Source organism: Notamacropus eugenii, chromosome 2 (assembly GCF_028372415.1).
Source record: "Notamacropus eugenii isolate mMacEug1 chromosome 2, mMacEug1.pri_v2, whole genome shotgun sequence".
In the NCBI taxonomy this organism is placed as follows: Eukaryota; Metazoa; Chordata; class Mammalia; order Diprotodontia; family Macropodidae; genus Notamacropus; species Notamacropus eugenii.
This window is the reverse complement of record NC_092873.1, coordinates 208,255,233-208,278,413: the sequence shown is the minus strand read 5'-3', so window position 1 is coordinate 208,278,413 and position 23,181 is coordinate 208,255,233. Positions and strand designations below refer to the sequence as shown.

Here is a 23,181-nt window from a genome sequence, read left to right as displayed (position 1 = left end):
GCGCCCTGGGTAGCAGGTTGTAGGAACATAATTGGAGGGCAATAGGAAAAGGGGAAAGAAACACAGACCAAAAGGGAGAAAAAAATGGGGACGAAGAGCAAATTTTGTTAGGAAAGGGAAGATTGAGAATCAACAAGTATTTATGGCAAGCTTTCTCTGACTTCGATCAAATCTACAGACACTTGTCAGGATCACAGATCAAGAGATGGGAGGGACATCAGAGACCGTTCTGGGTTGCACTTGACTCACACAAGTTCCTTGATAATTTGTGTCACATGCTGGAACAAAAGGTCATTCAGTCATTAACAGGATACTTACTTAGCCACAGCAGGACCTGAAAATTCAATAGGGACAGGCATTTAGGACAACGTGAATTGTTTTACCTGAGTCGATTTCTCTTGTATGAGTTGTCCACTGAAGTCCAACAGCCAAGCATCAGAGGGATTAGAGTTACCTAATGACTCTTTTGTACTTAGGTGACCAGGAAATGGTGTCAATGGACTCCAGTTTTTATTCTCCTGAGCCAACGAATCATGTAGCTAGATGGCATAATAGGTAGAGTGCTGAGTTTGAAACTAGGAAAAGCTGAGTTCAAATGCAGTCTCAGGCATTTCTTAGGTGTTGTGACCCTTGGCAAGTCACTTAATTTATGTCTGCCCCAGTTTCCTCAACTGTGAATTGGGGATAATAATAGCTCCTACCTTGAAGGGCTGATATGAGGTTTAAATGAGATAATATATTGTACTTGACCACAGTAGGCACTTAATAAATGCTTATTCCCAACTGAATCTCAACCAAGTATGATTTCAATACATTTAAAGGAAAAATCAGTCTATCCTGAATGGGGCATGGTTAGACTAATGTCCCCAACACAGAGGATATCTGATCTTACTCAGGTGGGAAATTTGAAACTAAGAAGGTTATGATTTGCCCATGGTCACACAGGTAATATAAGAGGCAGGAACTGAACCCCGGTACTTTGACTTTAGAAGTAGAAATCTTTTTACCCTACCATCTTGTACAGAGCAGTATACTAACCTCTGAAAGAGTCACAGAGATTAAATAAGACACATTTCCTTAGGGAAATTACAGTCTCACGGGGGCTAAGGCATCATGATGTAGACACAAGAAAAATATATCAAAACAAGTACCCAGTACAAAGCGAGTGGGGTCATTAGCAATTGGGGTAATTAGGGAAGGTTTATTGGAGAAGTTATCATTCAAATTGAGCATTAGAGAATTTAACAAATGGGGAGAACAGACTACTGAGGACATAATATGGACAAAGTTATGGAGACCTTAGAGTACAACACTTTGTGGGGGAAGGATAGTCTAATGTGATTGGTATATGGAATACATGGAGGGAAGCAGCGTGAAACAAAACTAGAAAGGTAGAATGGTGCCAAGTTGTAGAGGGCTTTGAATGCCAGATCAAAGAATTTGAGTTTGGGAGGCATTAAGGAGTCAATGGAAATTTGGGAGCAGAGGAGAGGTACAACTAGATTATTCTGGAGACAGAATGATATGGTAGCAAAAGCTCTGGTCCAAGACTCAGAGTCCTTGTTGGATCCTACCTCTGATTTTTGCTACCTATGCGACCTTGGGAAAGTCAATTAATTTCTCTGAGCCTTAGTTTTCTCATCTGTAAAATATGCAGGTTGTACTAAACAGTTAGAGGTAGGTAGGTGGTGCAGTGCATAGAGTGCTGGGCCTGAAATCAGGAAGACCTGTGTTCAAATCCATTTTCAGACACTTAATAGCTGTGTGATCCTAGTCAAGTCACTTAACTTGTGTTTGAGGACCTGGGTTGAAATCCAGCTGTGTGACCCTATGCAAATCACTTAATCTTTGTTTGTCTTAATTCACTGGAGAAGGAAATAGCAAACCATTCCAGTATCTTTGTCAAGGAAACCCTTTAATGGGGTCATGAAGAGTCAGACATAACTGAACCACTAAATGTCATAGATTTGCAATAGATTTATTATCTTATGGTTACAGTGTGATATCTTGAGGGGAGGTAGGAGAAGAACTCTAAAGAAGACAATGTCTAGGCTTTGGCCTCAATATCTTTGTAATAAAGATTTCTCTTAGGGTAGTGGAAGCGAGTGTAGGAGTTAGGAGTGAAATACAAGAGAAGTTACGGAGATGAAAAAGAATAATGGTAATGGACTAGATAGAAAGATAGGCAAAACGTAAAACTCAAAGATCACAGGATTGTAGATTAAGGGCTGGACCTTAGAGGCCATCTATTGTAATTCCTTATTTTATAGATGAAGAAACTGAGGCCAGGAGAAATCAAGTGACTTGCCAAAGGTCATTATAGGTAGGAAGCCTAGGGTTTGAAACCAGGTTTTTGTGATTTCAAATCTAGCCTTCTTATCATGGGGAACCAGGAGAATGGGAGATGCAGGGACTGATAATACCATTGCCAGAAATAGTTAAGTCTAAAGAGAAATAACAATAACATTTGTGTAGTGCTTTAAGGTTTATGAAATGTTTCACATAAATTATCTCAAAGGGTAAAGCTACGTGTTATTATTATCTCTATTTTGGAAATTAGGAAGCTGAGCTTGAGAGAGTTTAGGTGACTTGCACAGGGTCACACAGCTAGTAAGAATCTGGGGCAGGACTCTAACCTGGGTCTTGCTGACTCCAAGTAAAGCCCTTTATCTACCATGCCACCTAGCTGCCTGAGAAAGGTAGAAGCTCAGTTTTGGACCTGTGACTTCGGACTAGTGAGACATTTTCATGGAGAAGTCTTGTAGTCAATTGGAATGCAAGCCTACAACATACAGGGGAAAACAGATGTAAATATAAGCACACATATGGGTACACACATATACATATGTTCATATGTATACACACATAGACTGACAGAATAACTGAATGAAGACATTTCAATAAACCATATTCCTTAATTAACCAGGAAACATCAAAGACCTCAGAGAAATTCTAATGAGTTTGAAACCTGTATAACTTGCCTACAGATATGTCAACAAGATTAAACTGACTGATAAAAGCCCTGGAGAAAAAAATGGTGAGGAGTAAGAAAGAGATAATGGACAATATGTATCCAAGGAATCAAGAGATTTTTCCCTTGCTATATAGCCATGTATATCTATATTTCTTTCTAGCTATTTATCTATTGGTAGATAGACACAGATATAGATAGATCTCTCTATATTATGTGATATAAATATATAATAATATGTTATAGATAATTTATATATAATTGATAACATATCATATACCTATGTCTATTAATTAAATATTATAATGTAGATTATATCTTATACAATAAATAACAATTATGTATGATATATAATTATATATAATATATGTACATATATGCATATACACACATACACGCATATATGTATATACACATACATATACATATATACACATATGTGTATATGTATATGTGTGTGTGTATATATATATATATAAAAATGTACAGAGAGCGAGTGAGAGAGAGGGAGAGGGAGAGGGAGAGACAGCGATTGAGAGATTTATGCTTAGGGAATGAAGGCCATAGTGTATCAGCAAGGACCCTGACATACACAGGAGGGCCTGCTATACAGGTTGTTAGATCTGCTTTTCTAAAAGGAAAACAACTTTTGAGGGGCCAACAATCACTTTAATCACACACATATATCATTCACTTAGTTCAGGGGAAAAAGTCAGCACCCTGAACTTCAGGGAAAATACAAACAGAGGAAATAAAGATCAACAGACAGGGCTTCCAACTGTCTGACTGTAAGCAATACATACACCACAGATCAACAGACAGATGCAGTTGTCTGACCATTACATACACACATAGTTACCAGAGACAGAAGCACCAACATCTGGATTTTCAAAGGAGGGGAGGTGCTCCTTAGTGGCTGCCCAATCTTGTCTGGCAAAACAAACATATTCAGTGAGTAAGCCCCAAAAGTAAAACCTCACCTCAGAGTATTTATATACTTTTCAGAGCCAGAGGGCATCACAAGCCTTGAGAACTAGTACCTCATTAGAGAAGAAAAGGTGTGGCCCTCCCCTAATCAAGCTTCCCTTTAGGAGCAGGCCCATCAATGGAAGGAGAAGATCTTTAACTCTCATTAGCATTACACATGGCCATGGGATAAGGTATAGAGGGAAGTCCAAGGACAGAGCCTTGGCCAACATTTACATTAAGAGACAGAGAAGAGGGTCAATGAAGATGATAAAGGAGAGCTTAGAAAGGTAGGAAGAGAACCAGCAAAATGTGGTCATCTGAAACTGAGGGAAGAAAACTGCCCCAAGCTGAAGGGCTTCACAAGCCAAAGTGAATGTTCACGGATGGGCTCCACGGAGGAGGAGGAGGGAATTAAGATGAGCCTTGAAGATGAGTAGGATTTGACTAAGTCAGTGTGGAATAGGGATAATGTTTAAGACCAGGGAAACATGAAGGAGCATAAGTTCCACTTGGTGGAAAAACCTGACAAAGGTTTGTAAATTTTAGAAAACATTTTGGTCTTAAATAATTTTTCACATTCTCCATGTGTAATCCACACTTTAGCTTTTCATCAATAAATGCTGCTGTATATCAAGACTCCTTGGATACATGGTTATTTATAAATAAAAGTCCATTATATATTTCTCATTCTTCACCATTTTTTTTCTCCAGGGCTTTTATCAGTCAACTTAATTGTATTGACATCTGCAGGCAAGCTGTACAGGGTTTAAGCTTATTAGGATTTCTTTGAGACCTTGGACATTCTCTCTGTAATTAAGGGACATGCTTTATTGCCTAACTTGAAAGCATTATAGGTTATAGTCACAAACTGTGATTACACTTTCCATGATACTAAGTATAATTCAACTTTCAAAATGAAATGCAGGCGCTTCTGGCACAGGTGAATATGTTTAGCAATGAATATTATGAAATGCAAAAGATATTCTTGAAACTTGAAAAAAATGACCAATGTGTTACAAAACCCACTAAGAAGAATCCTTTCCACATCTCTTCTGCTTTTATTTTTGCTGTAAAGTGATTGCTGAGATATGATAGTGTGAAAAGAACACTGTTCTTTGAGTCAAGAGACCTGAATTCTACGTTGGGTTTGCCACTAACTGTGCGAACCTGGGCGAATGACTTCAACTGCCTGAGTTTTTGTGGCCTTATACTTAAAATAAATGAGGAGCTTGAACAAGACGACCTATTGACAGATCATAGATTTAGAGCAGGAAAGGGACATAAAGGCTTGAATAGATCAACATCCTTTTTTTATATATGAGGAAACTGTTGTAACATTTGATGTTTTGTGCACCCTTCTGTCAAGGTGGCTGATAGAGCATAATCAGGTGTTTGGAAAACCACAGTTGTTCCACAGTTACTGCTACAATGAAATGAAGTGAAGATGGTCTCCTGCTGGAGGCATCCTGGAGTGTTGCCATGGCAATTACATTATCACTGATTCAGCATTATGAGTTTTGGCTTCTCAGTGGGAATAAGCTGAGAAAGAAGATGAGTTAGGATCTTATTTAGATGCAACGCATTTTCCCATTATAAGTGTGTATTGCCTTATGCAACAGATATGTTCCTGAAAAGCCATTTGCTGTGACCTTTTTTGTAATTCAATATTTTAAATGTACGAGCTTAGATCTACAGATGAAGGAACCCTGAGGTGAATGCTTTTTGAAAGCAATGGATCGTTTTGATACATGAATGACTAATTTGTTTTTAGAAATTCAGATCCTTGTATTATCAAGTTTTCTTATAAATATATTTGTATATATGAAATGCAATTCCAGAAAGGTCATATTTGTCAATAAGCCGAGATCATGTCTAGAATCATTTCAATCAGATATCTGTAGCTTCTAACTTCAAGTAATGTTTATTAACCACTTCCAATCTACCTTATCAGGTCATTCCAAGTTATATTGAAAAGAGAAAGATGACATAATACTTAGATTGCTCTTATGGTGGTTATATGTAGCTACCACAACCCCTCAGGTGCACTTAGACTGCATTACGAGAAGCACAATGTTGAGAATTGAGGAGGTAATGCTCTGCCCTGGTCAGGTTACATTTGGAATATTGTGTTCATTTTGTGCCACCACAATTTAGGAAGGGCATTGACAAGCTAGAAGGGAGTTCAATGTGAGGAGAAGAGAATGATGAGAGAATGGAGAACTGTCATATCAGTTTTGGTTGAAGAAAATGGGTATAAATAACCAAAGAAATTTTGGAAGGGGGTCTAGATAATAGATACTTTTGAGCTATGCTTTCTATAAGGCACTTTTTTTTGGAGGGGGAAAGCAAGGCACTTGGGGTTAAGTGACTTGTCCAAGGTCACACAGCTAGTATCAAATGTCTGAGGCCAGATTTGATTTGAACTCAGGTCCTCCTGACTCCAGGGCCAGTGCTCTATTCAGTGCATCACCTACCTGCCCCTGGCACTTTCTTCTGATAAAAAGGACATGGGTACAGTTTGAACACTTCCCTTGTCTGCTTTATTTTTCTCATTTAAGTGGGAGCTGGGAACTTCTTTATCTGTGATTCCCTTTCAGGAGATAATGATTCTCCTTAAAGGAGCTTGGATGGATAAGGTTTCTAATTATCATCAATATCACCATTATTAGCATTTATATAGCTTAAATATCTACATAGTACTTTCTATGTGTTATTTCATTTCAGCCTCACAATAGCCCTGTGAAGTTGCTACCATTACTTTCCCAATTTTCATAGTGGAAGAAACTGAAGTCAAGGGAGATTGAGTGATTTGCCCAAGGTCACCCAGTGAGTCATGTCTTTCCATCAGAATTTGGACTCCAGACAACAAATCCTGTGATCCATTCACTACTTCACCTAAGTGACTCAAGGCAAACCACAGAACAGCTTTATTTGCATAGAAAAGAATACCAAAAGGGCTATAAGCTCTCAGAGAATCAACTTTCTCTTACAGTAGAAGAGCTTTCCCCACAGTCCTGTAGAGGTGCTTTGATCTTTATCTCTAAGATGGAAGTTGGGGGTGGATGGGGGAAAGAAATCTAGTATTCCCCTTCTCTGATTGTTGACATTGATATCACCAGAATTCTCTTGGATGGAAAAGTTATTTTTTTTCTTTTTTGTCTGCAGTATCAAAAGTCTCACATGGAATCCTTTATATCTGTCCTGTGCTTCTCCAGAGACCACAATGGTGCAAGTCAGGCATGAACAGTACTGATACCTCCTAGTGGCATAGCAGCATAGTTCCATTAGTATCCAGTGTCTAACTATGCAGGAGGAGAGAACTCTACAAGTTTTCAAATTTCTTAAAAGGAAAAGGCATGCCTGGCTGACAACATCATTCCTTTATTTTATTTTTCATCTTTTAAACTATGTATCCAACCCTAATATATCTCCTGAACTCTAATCTTACATTTCCTTTTGGACAATGGAAATTGGACGTACCATAGATCTTTCAAACTCAATATGTCCAAAACAGAATTCGTTATCTTTCCTCTTAAATCCTCTTCTCTAACTTTCTTAGTACTAGCAAGGGCACCACCATCCTTCTAGTTGCCAGGGCACACAGTCTTGGTGTTATCCTCAACTCTTCACTCTTGCTCATTCTACATATACAAATTGCCGTGTCTTGTCATTGCTACCTTCACATTCTTATGTCCAACCCATTCTCTCTACTTGTGCAGCCAACACTCTAGAACAGGGCTTCCTCCTTTCTTGTCTTGACTATTGTGTTAGCCTTCTAATTGGTCTTCCCACCTTTCTTCCCATTCCAATCTAGTTGGTCTCCACTTAATTTCTGCTAAAATGCTTTTCTTTTTTTTTTAAAATTAATTAATTTATTTTTAGTTTTCAACATTCATTTCCACAAGATTTTGAGTTCCAAATTTTCTCCCCCTCTCTCCCTCACCACCCAGATGGCATGCATTCTGATTACCCCTTCCCCCAGTCGGCCTTCCCTTTTATCATCCTCCCCTATTATCTCCTTCCCATTTACTTTCTTGAAGGGCAAGATAGATTTCTATACCGCATTGCCTGTATATCTTATTTCCCAGTTGCATGCAAAACCAATTACTTAACATTTGTTCTTAAAACTTTGCATTCCAAACTCTCTTCCATTCTTCCTTCCCACCCACCCTCATTGAGAAGGCAAGCAACTCAACATAGGCTATACATGTGTAGTCATGCAAAACATTTCCATAATAGTCATATTGTGAAAGACTAACTGTATTTCCCTCCATCCTATCCCACCACCCAATTATTCTATTTTCTCTTTTGACCTTGTCCCTTTTCAAAAGTGTTTGCTTCTGATTACCCCTCCCTCAGTCTCCCTCTCTTCTATCATCCCCCCTCTTTTCCCTTTCCCCCTACTTTCCTGTAGGGTAAGATACACAATTGAATGTGTATGTTATTACCTCCTTAAGCCAAATGCAAGAAGAGAAAGGTTCACTCATTCCTTCTCACCTCCTCCCTCTTCCTATCCATTGTGAAAGCTTTTTCTTGCCTTTTTCATGTGAGATAATTTACCCCATTCTATCTCTCCCTTTCTTCTTGCAGTATATTCTTCTCTCACCCCTTTTGTTTTTTAGATATTATCCTTTCATATTCAACTCATCCTGTGCCATATCTATCTATCTATCTATCTATCTATCTATCTATCTATCTATCTATCTATCTATCTATCTATCTATCTATCTATCTATCTATCTATCTATTTATGTATCTGTGCATCTGTGTATCTATGTATCTATGTATCTATCTATGTATCTATGTATCTATCTATGTATCTATGTATCTATGTATCTATGTATCTATCTATCTATCTATCTATCTATCTATCTATCTATCTATCTATCTATCTATCTATCTCCTCCAACTACCCCAATACTGAGAAAGGTCTAATGAGTTACAAATATCATCTTTCCATGTAGGAATGTAAACAGTTCAACTTTAATGTCTCTTACAATTTCTCTTTCCTATTTACCTTTTCATGCTTCTCTTGATTCTTGTATCTGAAAGTCAAATTTTCTATTCAGCTCTGGTCTTTACAGCAAGAATGCTTGAAAATCTTCTGTTTCATTGAATGACCATTTTTTCCCCCTGCAGAATTATACTCAATTTTGCTGAGTAGGAGATTCTTGGTTTTAATTCTAGCTCCTCTGACCTCTGGAATATCATATTCCAAGCCTTCAGTCCCTTAATGTAGAAGTTGCTAGATCTTATATTATCCTGATTGTATTTCTACAAAACTTGAATTGTTTCTTTCTGGCTGCTTGCAATATTTTCTCCTTGACCTGGGAATGCTGGAATTTGGCTACAAAATACCATGGAGTTTTCCTTTTAGGATCTCTTTCCAGAGGTGATTGGTGGATTCTTTCCATTTCTATTTTCCCCTCTGGTTCTAGAATATCAGGGCAGATTTTCTTGATAATTTCTTGAAAGATGATGTCTACACTCTTTTTTTGATTATGGCTTTCAGGTAGTCCAATAATTTTTAAATTATATCTCCTGGATCTATTTTCCAGGTCAGTGCTTTTTCCAATGAGATATTTCACAATGACTTCTATTTTTTCATTCTTTTGGTTCTGTTTTATAATTTCTTGTAAAGTCATTAGCTTCCATTTGCTCCATTCTAATTTTGAAGGAAGAATTTTCTTCAGTAAGCTTTTGGACCTCCTTTTCCATTTGGCCAATTCTGCTTTTTAAAGCATTTTTCTCCTCATTGGCTTTTTGGACTTCTTTTGCCATTTGAGTTAGTCTATTTTTTAAGGCAATATTTTCTTCAGTATGTTTTGGGGTCTCCTTTAGCAAGCTATTGACTCATATTTCATGATTTTCTTGCATCACTCTCATTTCTCTTTCCAATTTTTCTTCTACTTCACTTACTTGATTTTCAAAATACTTTTTGAGCTCTTTCATGGACTTCAACCAATTCATAGTTTTCTTGGAGGCTTTTGATGTAGGAGCTTTGACTTTATTGTCTTCTTCTGATTGTATGTTTTGATCTTCTTTGTCACCAAAGTAAGATTCTACAGTCTGAGTTATTTTTTTTTTATGATGTTCACTCATTTTCTCAACTCTTCCTCAGGGTAGGACTCTGCTTCTAGTAAGGGTGGGTGTGGGTATGGGTGTACTGTCCCAGGCTTCAGGGGTTTTGTATCTGTGGGCCTAAAGCTCTGGAAGGCCTAGCCTCTGCTGCTGCTGCCACCAGCCCCACCCTTGCCCCCTGGGGTTGGGGCTTGACCCTGATCAGACCATGAGCTCCTCTTTTACCCAGGTCCCACAGAGTTTTCCCACTGACCTTTTTGGCATTTGTGGGTTCAGAAGTCTTAAAACTACTATAGCTGCCAATGATTCTGTCCCCTGAGGCCTGCTCCAGTCATCTCTACCAGCATGGCCCATGCCAGACTGAGCTCTGCTCCCTGCCTGGTGCAATAGACCCTTCCTGTTGACTTTCCAGGTTGTCTTGGGCTGAAGATTTATTTCCCTCTGTCCTTCTGTGGGTTTTGTAGTTCTAGAATTTATTTAGAGTAATTTTTTTATGGGGATTTGGAGGGATTTAGGAAAGAGCTCAAGGAAGTTCTTGCTTTTACTCTGCTATCTTGGCTCCACCCCTTCCCCCAAGTGCTTTTCTTAAAGCACATCGTCTGACCATGCCACAATTGCCTCCCCCAAACCTCACTCAATAAACTCTCTTAACTCCCTGTTACCTACAGGACAAAATATGAAGTCCTCTGTTTGGCATTTAAAGCCCTTCCCAATCTGACCCTTTCCTACCTTTCCAGTCTTGTTATACTTTCCTTTCCTTCATGCACTCTATCAGCTATAAAGGCCTACTACTGTTCCTTGAAAAAGACATTTCGTCATGAATCTCCATGCAGTTCTCTGGCTCATTCAAAACCTGCTTTCTGTAGGAGGCCTTTCTTTATCCCCAGTGCCTTTTTAAAACTATTATTATCTGTTAACTCCTATTAACTATATATATATGTGCATATCTACCTATCTATTTACCTATCTGTCCATCTTTTATAAATATTTTTCTATTCTGTCTTAGAATGACAGAATATAAACTCCTTAAGGGAAGATAGGGACAGTGTCACTTTTCTTTTTCTTTTCCTTTCTTTTGCATTCCAGAATTTAGTTCAGTGCCTGGCACATAGTAAGCCCTCAATAAATGCTTACTGATGGGTTGATTGGTGGAAGGATGGATTCCCTTGAAAGTCTTTTTGCTGTATATTTACCTGCTTAGTCCCTATCCTCCCAGACATAATAGAAGAAGGGACAAAGGAAACCATATCAAAACATGAAAGCACTAGCAGTGTCCCATTGTACCAGATGTTGTCAAAATGCATCCCAGAAGGTTGTAAACCCCTTACATGCAAATCAGACATGGTATCTTAGTAAGGATCTTGCCCATTTTGAATATCCCAGAAGGGCAACCTCATAATTTTTACATTTTGTATTCTTATTGATTCTTCTTGGTATGGCTTAAAATATTGTGTTCAGGTGGGCATCACTCATTGAAATATTAAAATATTGAAAGACAGGCATATGAACCATTCTCTGTGAAACCAAATATTACATTAAAGTATAATAAGGTGACACTAAAGTAATGGATTTTTCAATTTAATAAGCACCTCACATCCCTCCAACTCATAGCACCAGAAAAGACATGCTCAAAGTCATTTTCCTTAAGGTAAAGATGCTTTAGTAATGCCTTTATGGAGATTAAATTATAAGACTTTGTACCAATGCTTCAAAGATTTGGTTACCATTCTATTTGTTTTACCTTAAATGGTGATAACAATGAACAAAATAATGTGATGCTTATCAGAACTTATGCACAGCGATGCAAAAGTCATAAGCAACCCAATAAAAAAAAGTGGTCAAAGGCTATGAACAGCTAGTTTTTTCAAGGAAGCTCAAGATGCTATCAATATTTATGATGAAATCCTCCAAATTGTGAATGATAAAGGCGGTGCAAATTAAAACAGCTGAGGTTTCACCTCATGTTTATCCATTTGGTAAATATGGCAAAACACAAAAATAACACGTTTGAATTGGTTATTGAAAGGTAGGCACAATGATGCACTGTTGTTGTAGCTATGAATTGGCCACTCATTTTAGAAAACCATTGTGGATTATAGTACAATCCATAACACTCAGCAAGTTACTAAAGTTACTGTACTGATTCATTTATATGTTGACTCTCTCATTAGAATGAATATAAGGTCCTTGAACATGGGGAATGTTTTTGCCTTTCTTTGAATCAACAATGCTTTGATTGGCACATAATGCTTATGTATTCTCTGACTATATTTTTAATACCCTTTCCCCTAGCAACATTGTTACAATTGATGTGATATAAGGAGACCAAAGATGAGGGAAATGCCCTCATTTATTTAAAAATTCTATGGCAGTTCTTTATTTTAGTAGCAAATATAATGGGGGTTTAGCATGAACTCTCAGGTGTGCTCTGATTCCTTAATAAAAAATGCTTCTAGTTAGCCCCTTGGTCCCCATGATGATTGGGAGTGAGCCAAAAAGGATTGGTAGCTGAACCATGAATCACCCACTCAGTGGGCTCAAAGGAAGCAGCCAAAAATTTCTACCCTTCCTTTCCTTTTTCTTAGAATATCAGAACTCTTATCAGTTCTTGCTTGATTTTATACCAAAGGAAAAAGGAGGAAAGAAGAGGAGGGAATATATCTTCCTTACTCTCCTTCCAGTTGCAGCTTTGTGGCCACATGTACATAGTGTCTAGTACATGTACATGCTAAGGTGAGCATGAAGTTGAATTCCAAGTCCTTAACTCTTGCATCTGCTTTTTGCCTTTTCCCCTGAGCACAGGTAACTGAAGAGAGATTCTGAGATGGATGCTTCCAGACATGGCAGCTGTTTCATTAGCTTGAGACATCTAGAATTATTGAGAGGTTCAGGATCTAAGTGAGAGGGACTTCTTACAACTGTTCCCTTTTCGGAAGAGATGACCATGGATAGCAGAATGAGGCATATGTGCTAGATGGATATGCAGGTGCTGAAGTGAAACTGGACAAGTCTTGATATTGGTGGAATCCTGCCACTGCAAAGAAGGGGACAGGAAGAGTGGGGAGAGGATAACATAATACCATCAAGTCCTATGTGTCTTATTTGATGACTAGCTTCTCAGTAAAGAGAAGTACTATCCCATCATACTATTTTCCACTTCTGAGATGGGAGGAGGGTATCATTCCATTAAATTTCTAGCCTGGTCTCTTGCCTTGGGAGGACAGTTTCACATTAAAGGTGATACTGCTCCAAATTCTTGTTTCCTAATTTGAACTGCCCATTATTCTGAAAAGAGTCTCCCCCAGTTCATGTAAGCTTTCCCGGGTTTTTCTGAGAACATCCTGCTCATCAATCTTTATAGCACAATATTATTCCATTGCTATAATATGCCATGGCTTGTTCAGTCATTCTCCAATTGATGGGTAGCCCATTAATTTCTAATTCTTTGACATCACTAAAAGAGCTTCTATAAATATTTTTGTACATTTAGAGCCTTTTCCTTTTTTTTTTTTATATCTTTTTGGGATACAGGTCTAGTAGCCATATTGTTGGGTCAAAGGATACTCTTGGTTTTTAACCCTTTGGGCATAGTTCTAAATTGCTCTACAGAGTGTCTGAATCAGTTCACAACTCCACCATTTCCCTACATTCCCCAACATTTATCATTTTCTTTTTCTGTCATCTTAGCCAATCTGATAGGTGTGAGCCAATCAGAGGTTATATCTTATTCAACATGTGCAGGTGCATACTGGGGAGAAACCTTTAACCAGAGTTGTTTTAATTTGCATTTCTCTAATTAAGAGTGATTGAGAATTCCTGTTCTGGTATCTGCCTCCACATAGGAGGCTAAGTCAATGCCTTCCCCATGAGCATGCTGAATGCTTGGGTGCCTTTGTCCTTCCCTGAAAAGTGAGTTGTACCAAGGGAGGAATGTTCCCACTCCTCCTGACTATCAAGCCTTTCCAGGAATCAGTGATATTCAGGGATGTGGCTGTGGACTTCACCCAGAAGGAATGGGGATACCTGGACCCTTTTGAGAAGGAACTGTACAAGGATGTGATGCTGGAGAATTACAGACACCAGGACCATCTGGGGTTCACCATTTCCAAGCCAGGTGTGATCTACCACTTGGAGTATGGGGAGCATTGTTGGAGGCCAGAAAGTCAGGTTACAAGGACCAGTTTTCCAGGATGGCCTCTGCCAAGAAACAACAGCAGCTTTTAGGATGAATATTAGAGAAGCAAGCTTTGAGTTACATTTCTGATACAAAGCAGTTGTAGGACTTTACTAAATATAGTCTGAGTTTCCTCCTTTGAAAAAATGTAATATGCCTTCCTGCCTCCCATATTTGTTGTGACACTGAATGTAAAAGTATAAATAACTACACAGATACGTAGTAATTGAATGGTTTGTTTACTCCCTTCAAGCTTGACAGTGTTATTTCTTCCTGCAGGAAAAAGAAATTAGCTATAAGTATACAGTAAGTGGATATGGAAGGATATGTACATTTAAAATTTGTTTTCAGATTGGGAATATATTCCTGAAAGCAAGGATTCATCTCCAAAGCTGGGCATTTCTATTGAACCTTTGTCCCAGGAAGAATGTGCAAAAAAGGCTCATCTCTTTGTCTCGAATTGGAAAAAAGCCCTGGGGTGTGATGCCAGTTTACAGAGGTAACAGTGCACTGAGGAGAAATATTCTTGGATTCATTCTGGAAAGAATAAATGTCTTATCTGTGGGCTGTCCCTCTACAGCCGGGAAAGTCTTATTTGACATGTGAGAACTCATAGGGGAGAAAAACCTTATAAATGTAATGAATGTGAGAACACTTTCCATGAAAATGTGATCCTTAATGTTCATCAAAGAATTCATAGTGAAATGAGATTGTAGAATGCCGTGAATGTGGGAAGACCTTGTGCTTAAAGGTTGGAGTAACCTGTCAAGAAAGAATACATACTAGAGTAAAACCTTATGAATGCCAAGAATGTGGGAAGACCTTTCTTCAGAGGTTATATCTTATTCAACATGTGCAGGTGCATACTGGGGAGAAACCTTTAAATGTCATGTGTGTGGGAATGCCTTCCTGTGGAGGACAGGTCTAAAACAACATGTGAGAATTCACACTGGAGAGAAATATTATACATGGAAAGAATGTAGAAGGCCTTCTCTGTTAGAAATCATCTTTATTTGTACATGAGAGTACATACTGGAGTGAAACCTTATGGGTGTCATATGTGTGGGAAGGCCTTCTCCTCCAAGAATGATCTTCCTTGACATGTGAGAATTCATACTGGAGAAAGACCTTATGAATGTCATCATTGTGGCAAGGCCTTCAGTCAGAGAGGATCCCTGACTTGACATAAGAAAACTCATGCTGGATAGTAACCTTAAGAGTCTTATATATCATCAAGTCTTTCTTCAACTCAACAAATACTCATTAAGCCTCTATGATGTACAAGGCACTGTGTTAAGCCCTTACAGATACAATAAAAGACATGAAAGTTATTACCTTCAAAATAGAAGTTAAAAAAAGAACTATGATGCATATGATAAATGTGAGAATACCTTCCATTGGAGCCTACAGCGTATGAGTGAGTAAAGAATAACTCACACAGGGGAGATGCTGTATACATGTAATGGGGATAAGAAAGATTTCGTTAAGAATATTGAATTTCAGAGGTAGGAGAGTCCTCTGTGGCCTCTAATTCAACTTATATGACAAAAAGAATACATTCCATACCCTCTTTGAGAAATGGTTATCTAGGTCTTGTTTTTAAGATAGTCAGTAAGAAGGACGATACACTACTTGACAAGATATCCTATTCTAGTACAGGATACTTCTGTAGATTAGGAATGTTTTCTTATTGAGTATCCGTTTGACTTTGAAGACAGCTGTTGTATCCTAGGACCTTCTCTTTTCCAGGCCCCAGTGTTTTTAACTCCTCCTCCTCTATCATGAACTTAAGACCCTTACCTGACCCACTCAATCTCCTTTAGCTCCTTTCTATGTTCCTCACTGAAAGAAGATTCAAACTCAAAGGAAACCTTGTGGATTACATTATTCTCTACCTACTTTCCCTCAGCATTTCTTCCGCATTCTCTATTGTCATTTGACTACAAGAAGGAAAGTTTGGTTTTCATTTAGAAATAAGAATCAGATACAAATGAAGTTACAATTAACTTTACAAAAGAATGTCCAAGATCCCATAAACAAAGAAAATGGTGTATTAGACATTTCCTTCAATCCTCACTAACTCAAAAAAGAAAAGTTGTGAGCTGTTGGAAAAGCAATTACAACTGATTCTACAGGAGATCTCTGAAAACGTAAAGGCTTTATGATTAACATTAGAGAATACTCATCTTTAAAGCTCTCATTTAGCACCTCATTTTGACCAGCTTTCAAGTTTTGCAGAGGTTTGGAGCCCACAAGTGTGTGATATTGTGTATAACATATGATTCTCGATGTGTCAATCAGTTTTGATTTTTCCCCCTTCCTCTTCAAAAAAAATTATAAGGGGTGACTCTTTGGGAGGAGAAAGGTAGAAGGGTATAGGGGGATTTTTAGACAATGCAAATCAAAAGATTTCAATACAATTTTACTTTTAAAAAGTGAAAAAAGTGATTTAGAGCATTTTTATATGACTCTAAATATTGCTTTGTCTGAAAAGTGCCTGTTCATATCCTCTGACCATTTATCAGTTAGGGAATGACTTGTATTCTTATTAATTTGACTCTGTTCTCTATGTACTTGAAAAACAAGGCCTTTATCAGAGATCTTTGCTGTAAAATTTTTCCCCAGTTATGATTACTTACTATCTTTCCCCTCATGTTTATTCTACTCTCTTCTTTCACCCTGTCCCTTCTCAAAAATGTTTTACTTCTGACTACTGCCTCCTCCAATCTTTCCTCTCTTCTATCAGCCAACCACACCTCCTCCTCCATTTTTTCCCATCCCCTTTCTTTCCTACTCTCCTGTAGAGTAAGATAGATTTCTCTACCCAATTGAGTGTGTATGTTATTCTCTCTTTTAGCCAAATCCAATGACAGTAATTTAAGTATTCCCCTCCATCATCTTTCCCTCCACTGTGAAAACTCTTTTGTGACTTTTCATGTGAGATAATTTAACCAATTCTACTCTTTCCTACTCCCTTCTCCCAGTGCTTTCCTCTTTTTCCCCCTTTAATTTTTTTTTGATATCATATTCAATGCACATTCATTCTAACTGCCCTTAATAATGAGAAAATTCTCAGGAGTTACAACTATCATCTTCCCATATAGGAATGTAAACAGTTTAACCCTACTGAATTCCTTATGATATCTCTTTCCTGTTTACCTTTTTGTGCTTTTCTTGAGTCTTATATTTTAAAGTTAAGATTTCTATTCAGTTTAGGTCTTTTCAACAGGAATGATTGAAAGTCCCCTCTTTCACTAAATGTCCAGAAGGATTAAACTCAATTTTGCTGGGCAAGTAACTCTTGGTTGTAATCCTACTCCTTTGGCCTCAAAAATATCATATGCCAAGTCCTCTGATTCTTTAGTGCAAAAGATGCTAGAACTTGTTTTATCCTGACTGTGGTTCCATGATACTTGAATTGTCTCTTTTTAGCTGCTTGAAATATTTTCTCCTTGATCTAGGAGCACTGGCATTTGGCTATAATATTTCTGGGATCTGGGATTTGTTTTAGGATCTCCTTCAGGAGGTCATCAGTGAATTCTTTCAATTTCTATTTTACCCCCTGATTCTAGAATAACAAGGCAGTTTTTCTTAATAATTCTTTAAATTATTTTTTATTTTATTATTAAATTCTTTCTTTAAAAAAATCATGACTTTTAGGTAGTCCAATAATTCTTAAATTTCTTCTCTTTGATCTATTTTCTAGGTCAATTGTTTTTCCAATGAGATATTTCACATTTTCTTCTATTTTTCCTTTGTTTTGATTTTGTTTTATTCTTTCTTGGTGTTTCATGTACTCTTTAGCTTCCACTTGCCCAATTATGATTTTTAAGGAATTATTTTCTTGATTGAACTTTTGTACCACCTTTTCCATTTGGCCAATTGTACCTTTTAAGGAGTTCTTTTCTTCAGTGAAATTTTGTACATCTTTTTCCATTTGTCTAGTTCTGCTTTTTTAAGAAGTTCTTCTCTTCAGTAGATTTTTGTGCCTCTTTGACCATTTGGCTTATTTTGTTTTTTAAGTTGTTATTTTCTTCAGAATTTTTTTGGTGTTTTCTTTACCAAATAGTTCATTTTCTTTTCGTGATTTTCTCACATCACTGTAATTTCTTTTCCAAATTTTCTCTCTATTTCTCTTATTTTAGTTTTACAATATCTTTTGAGCTCTTCTAGGAATTCTTTTTGGGCCTGAGATCAATTCAGATTTTTCTTTGAGACTTTGGATGTAACAGTTTTACCTTTACTATCTTCTGAATTTGTGCTTTGATCTTCCCTGTCACCATAATAACTTTCTATGGTCAGGATCTTTTTGTTGTTGTTTGTTCATTTTACCAGACCATTTCTTGACTTTTCACTTTATATTAAAGTTTAACTTCTCCTTGGATAGAGGGGGCAAGCTTCAAGATTTTTTGTGCAGCTCTTTTAGAGCTGGTTCTGGGGAATCTTTAAGTTTTCAATTATTCTGAGGTGTCAGGTTTAAGAAGTGTATTTACTACTCTCCTGACCCATGCTCTGGTGTGTGAATGACCATAAATGTTCTTTCCTACCCTGGAACTGTGACTAGCATACCCACTTCCCTGTGGCCACAAGTTCTGGTGTGCTAGTACTCTTCTTTACCCTAGCACTGAGAGTCAGGACTGTGACCCAGATCCAAATGGGTAATGCAACAGAGTCTTGCACCCAGTGCCAGCAAAGGGACTCTTTAATCCCCTTCTGACCAGTTGTCCATCTTCCTTATCATCTATAGTCTGAGTACTTTGGAAGCAGCCACTGCTACAGCTGATTTCACCACCCCAAAGGCCTGTTTCATGTGGTGTAGCGTGCATTGGCACAGCCTATGTTGGAATGGTCTTTACTCACACAGCCTGTACTGGCGCAGTCTGTACTGGACTGCACTTTGCTCTCAGTCTAGTATGACAGACTTTTCCTGACAACTTGCTAAGTTGTCTTGACCAAGTTGTCCTTTAGCTGCTCCAGAAGTTGCTTTGAGGTGTTATTTAAAGTTGTTTGGAGGGAAATTTGGGAGAGTTCAGGAGAGTCCCTGCATTTCTCTGCCATCCTGCCTCTGCCTCTAAAGTAATTTTTCTAAATATAGGTGGTCTATCTAATTCATCCACCCTATTCAATAAACTCATGTTATGGAACAAATGCAAAATATTTTATTTTGTATTCAAAGACATTCATAACCTACCCCCTCCAACCCCCATATTTCTTCCTACACCTCCCTCCTGCCTTGTCTTTGATTCTGTAATGCTGATTTTTGCTATTCCTTGAACAAGACATTCTATCTATTCACTGATTGTGTTTCGCTTCTGGAATTCTCTCCTTCCTCATCTGTATGTCCTGGTTTCCTTCAGGGTCTAGTTTAAATCTCACTTTCTACAGAAAATCTTTCCCCGTATCTCTTAATTTTAGCATCTTCCTATAGCTCATTGTGTTCTATTTATCACAGTTACATGCTTGGCACACAATAGGCACTTAATAAGCAACTGGAATGATGCATACATTGTCAAATATAGGGTTACAGGATTAAGAGGTAGGAAACTTATGCCATGTTTTCCTACCCCTTCATTTTAAAGTTAAGGAAATTGAGGTCAGGGAAGTTAAGTGACTTGTTCAAAGTTACAGGTAAGAAGTGGCAAAGCTAGAATTTGTGATTAGTCCTTTGACTTAGTATTTCGCATTCTCTCCATTGTCCCAAAATGTCACCTGAGTGACTCATAGGAGATGATGATCTTGTGTGGAATAGTATCTAGACAGCAAGTAATCAAAATACTTCTTAGATCTTTCTTTTCAATTGATATTCTTCTCAAATGAAACTTTGAGGTAGGAAAAACTATTATGATAAAGGTAATCATAGCACTAAGCTGCCAAATGATTTGTGCAGAATTATCTATATGGGACTTATAAGACAAATTCTGTGACTGCTGCACATTTTTAATAAAATCATCATTTCAGGTATCTTGAATCAAATTTAACATATGGAAAGAATTTAATTCTCAAACATCATATGAAAATAGTTTTTGTTCAATACCCACAAATAATTGTCAATAATATTGTTAAATGTCAAAATTGTCAAATGTCAAAAATTACACATTTTTCCTTCTCTAGTTGGCCTTTGATGAAATGGCCTGAAGGAACAAACAGCCTGAAGACAAATTAGTGCAATGGACATCAATCTCTCTGCATATGTCACCTTCTATCAGGTATATATTTCACCAGGAAATATGAAATTGATGAGCCAATCCTCTTAGTAACTATCACACAAGGTTTCTGCCAAGTCTCTTTCTGGAGAGAAGGGCATCCAATTCTACTCAATTCTGTTTGATTGTGCAAACATTAAACACTTACTATATTTTTGCACAACACAAGGCACTGTATTTAGCCTTGCAGATACAAAGATAAAAGTGAAATAGCACCTGCTCTCAAGGAGTATCATTCCAGTAAAAGGATGCAAAATATAGAAATACCTAGTGTGCACAAAGTATTTTTGATAGGGAGAGAACAGTAGTAACAAGTGAGAGTGTTAGAAAAGACTACATATAAAAGGTAGCAACTTAGCTAGGCATAAAGGAACATAAGGAATAACATAGATAATTACCAAATATCCTACAGATAAGTAATAATGTCTTTTTTGTAGGTATGCCAAAGTTGTTTTGTGGGATACTTTTCATTAGCATTCAATGCTGGATTTTGTGACCACACCCCTATTATCATCTCTAAGAGCTGCCAAGATTGGCAACAGTAGGTAGAAGACATAAATAAAATTAGAAAATGCTCTTTTTTCTCCAAATTTATTAATTTATTTGTTTTCAGTTTTCAACAATCACTTCCATAAGTTCCAAATTTTCTCCCTCTCCCTTTCTCCTCCCTTCCCAAGATGGAATGCAGTCTTATAAGGGTTCTACACATACAATCCTATTAAACACATTTTCACATTAGTCATGTTGCATAGAAGAATTAAAATGAATGGGAGAATCCATGAGAAAAACAAAACAAAACATAACAAAGGAGAGAATAGTTTGCTTCATTCTGCATTCCAACTCCATAGTTCTTTCTCCAGATGTGGATGGCAGTTTGCATCGTGATTCCTTTGGAAATGTTTTAGGTCCTTGCATTGCTGGGAAGGGCTAAGTCTATCAAAAACAGTCCTTGCACACTGTGACTGATACTGTGTATAATGCTCTCCTGGCTCTGCTCCCTTCACTCAGCATTAGTTCATATACATCTTTTCAGGTTTTTCTGAAGTCTGCCTGTTGTTTCTTATAGCACAATAGTATTCCATTACATTCATATATCACAACTTGTTCAGCCATTCCCCAGTTGACGGGCATTGCCTTGATTTCCAGTTCTTGGCCACCACAAAAAAAGCTAATATAAATATTTTTGTACATGTGGGTCTTTTTCCTATTTTTATGATCTCTTTGGGATACAGCTCTATAAGCAGTATTGCTTGGTAAAAGGGTATGCACATTTTTATAGCAATCTGGTCATAGCTCCAAATTGCTCTCCAGAATGGCTGGATCAGCTCACAGCTCCACCAACAATGAATTAGGACTCCAACTCTCCCATATCTTCTCTAATATTTATAATTTTTCTGTTTTGTCATGTTAGCCAATTTGATAGATGTGATGTGGTACCTCAGAGTTGTTTTGATTTGCATCTCTAATCAATAGTGATTTAGAGCATTTTTTCTTATGACTATAGATAGTTTTAATTTCTTCCTCTGAAAACTGCTTATTCATATCCTTTGACCATTTATCAGTTGGGGAATGGATTGCATTCTTGTAAATTTGACTCGGTTCTCTATGTATTTTAGAAATGAGACTTTTACCACAGATACCAGTAGTAAAATTTTCCCCCCCAGTTTTCTGTTTCCCTCCTAATCTTGGTTGCATTGGCTTTGTTTGTCCAAAAACTTTTCAATTTAATGCAATCAAAGTTATCCATTTTGCACTTCATAATGTTCTCTATTTCTTGTTTGGTCATAAATTCATCCATTTTCCATAAATTTGACAGATAAACCATTTCTTGCTCCCCTAGTTAGTTTATAGCATCACCCTAGATAGTGTACCCATTTGTACTTTATTCTGATATAAAGAGTCAGGCATTGGTCTATGCCCATTTTCCACCACACTATTTTCCAGTTTTCCCAGTAGTTTTTGACAAATAGTGAGTTATTATCCCAGAAGCTGGGGTCCTTGGGTTCATAAAACAGTAGACTGATCTACCCTTCTATTTCTTAGCCAAGTGGTTTTGATGATTGCTGCTTTATAATACAATTTAAGATCTGGTATGGCTAGGGTACCTTCCCTAGCATTTCTTTTCATTAATTCCTTGATATTCTGGACCTTTTGTTCTCCAGATGAATTTTGATATTGTTTTTTCTGACTGTATAAAATAATTTTTTTTGTAGTTTGATTGGTGTGGCACTGAATGAGTAAATTAATTTAGGTAGAATTGTCATTTTAATTATATTAGCTCAGCCTAGCTATGAGCAACTGATGTTTTTCCACTTATTTAAATCTGACTTTATTTGTGTGAAAAGTGTTTTGTAATTGTGTTCACATAGTCCCTGAGTTTGTTTTGACAGGTAGACTCTCAAATATTTCATAGTGTCTACAGTAACTTTAAATGAGATATCTCTTTCTATCTCTTGCTGTTGGACTTTTTTTTTTAAAGTAAGATATAGAAATGCAGATGATTTATGTGGTTTTATTTTGCATCCTGCTATTTTGCTAAAGTTGTTTATTATTTCAAGTACTTTTTAACTTGATTCTCTAGGATTCTCTAAGTATATCACCATATAGTCTGCAAAGAGTGATAACTTCATTTCTTCTTTGCCTGTTCTAATTTGTTCTATTTCTCTTTCTTCTCTAATTGTTAAAGCTAACATTTCTAGTACCATATTGAATAACAGTAGTGATAATGTACATCCCTGTTTTACCTCTGATCTTATTGGAAATGCATCTAGCTTATTATCACT

General features: G+C 37.3%; 1 long non-coding RNA gene and 1 pseudogene across 2 annotated transcripts in view; both read left to right on the top strand.

The window, feature by feature from the left end:
- The window catches only part of LOC140526746 (uncharacterized), an 80,613-nt gene that overhangs the window by 3,239 nt on the left and 54,193 nt on the right, over positions 1-23,181 (top strand). The gene's annotated exons all lie outside the window — the stretch shown is intronic.
- On the top strand, positions 13,918-15,403 carry LOC140523799 (uncharacterized; annotated as a pseudogene).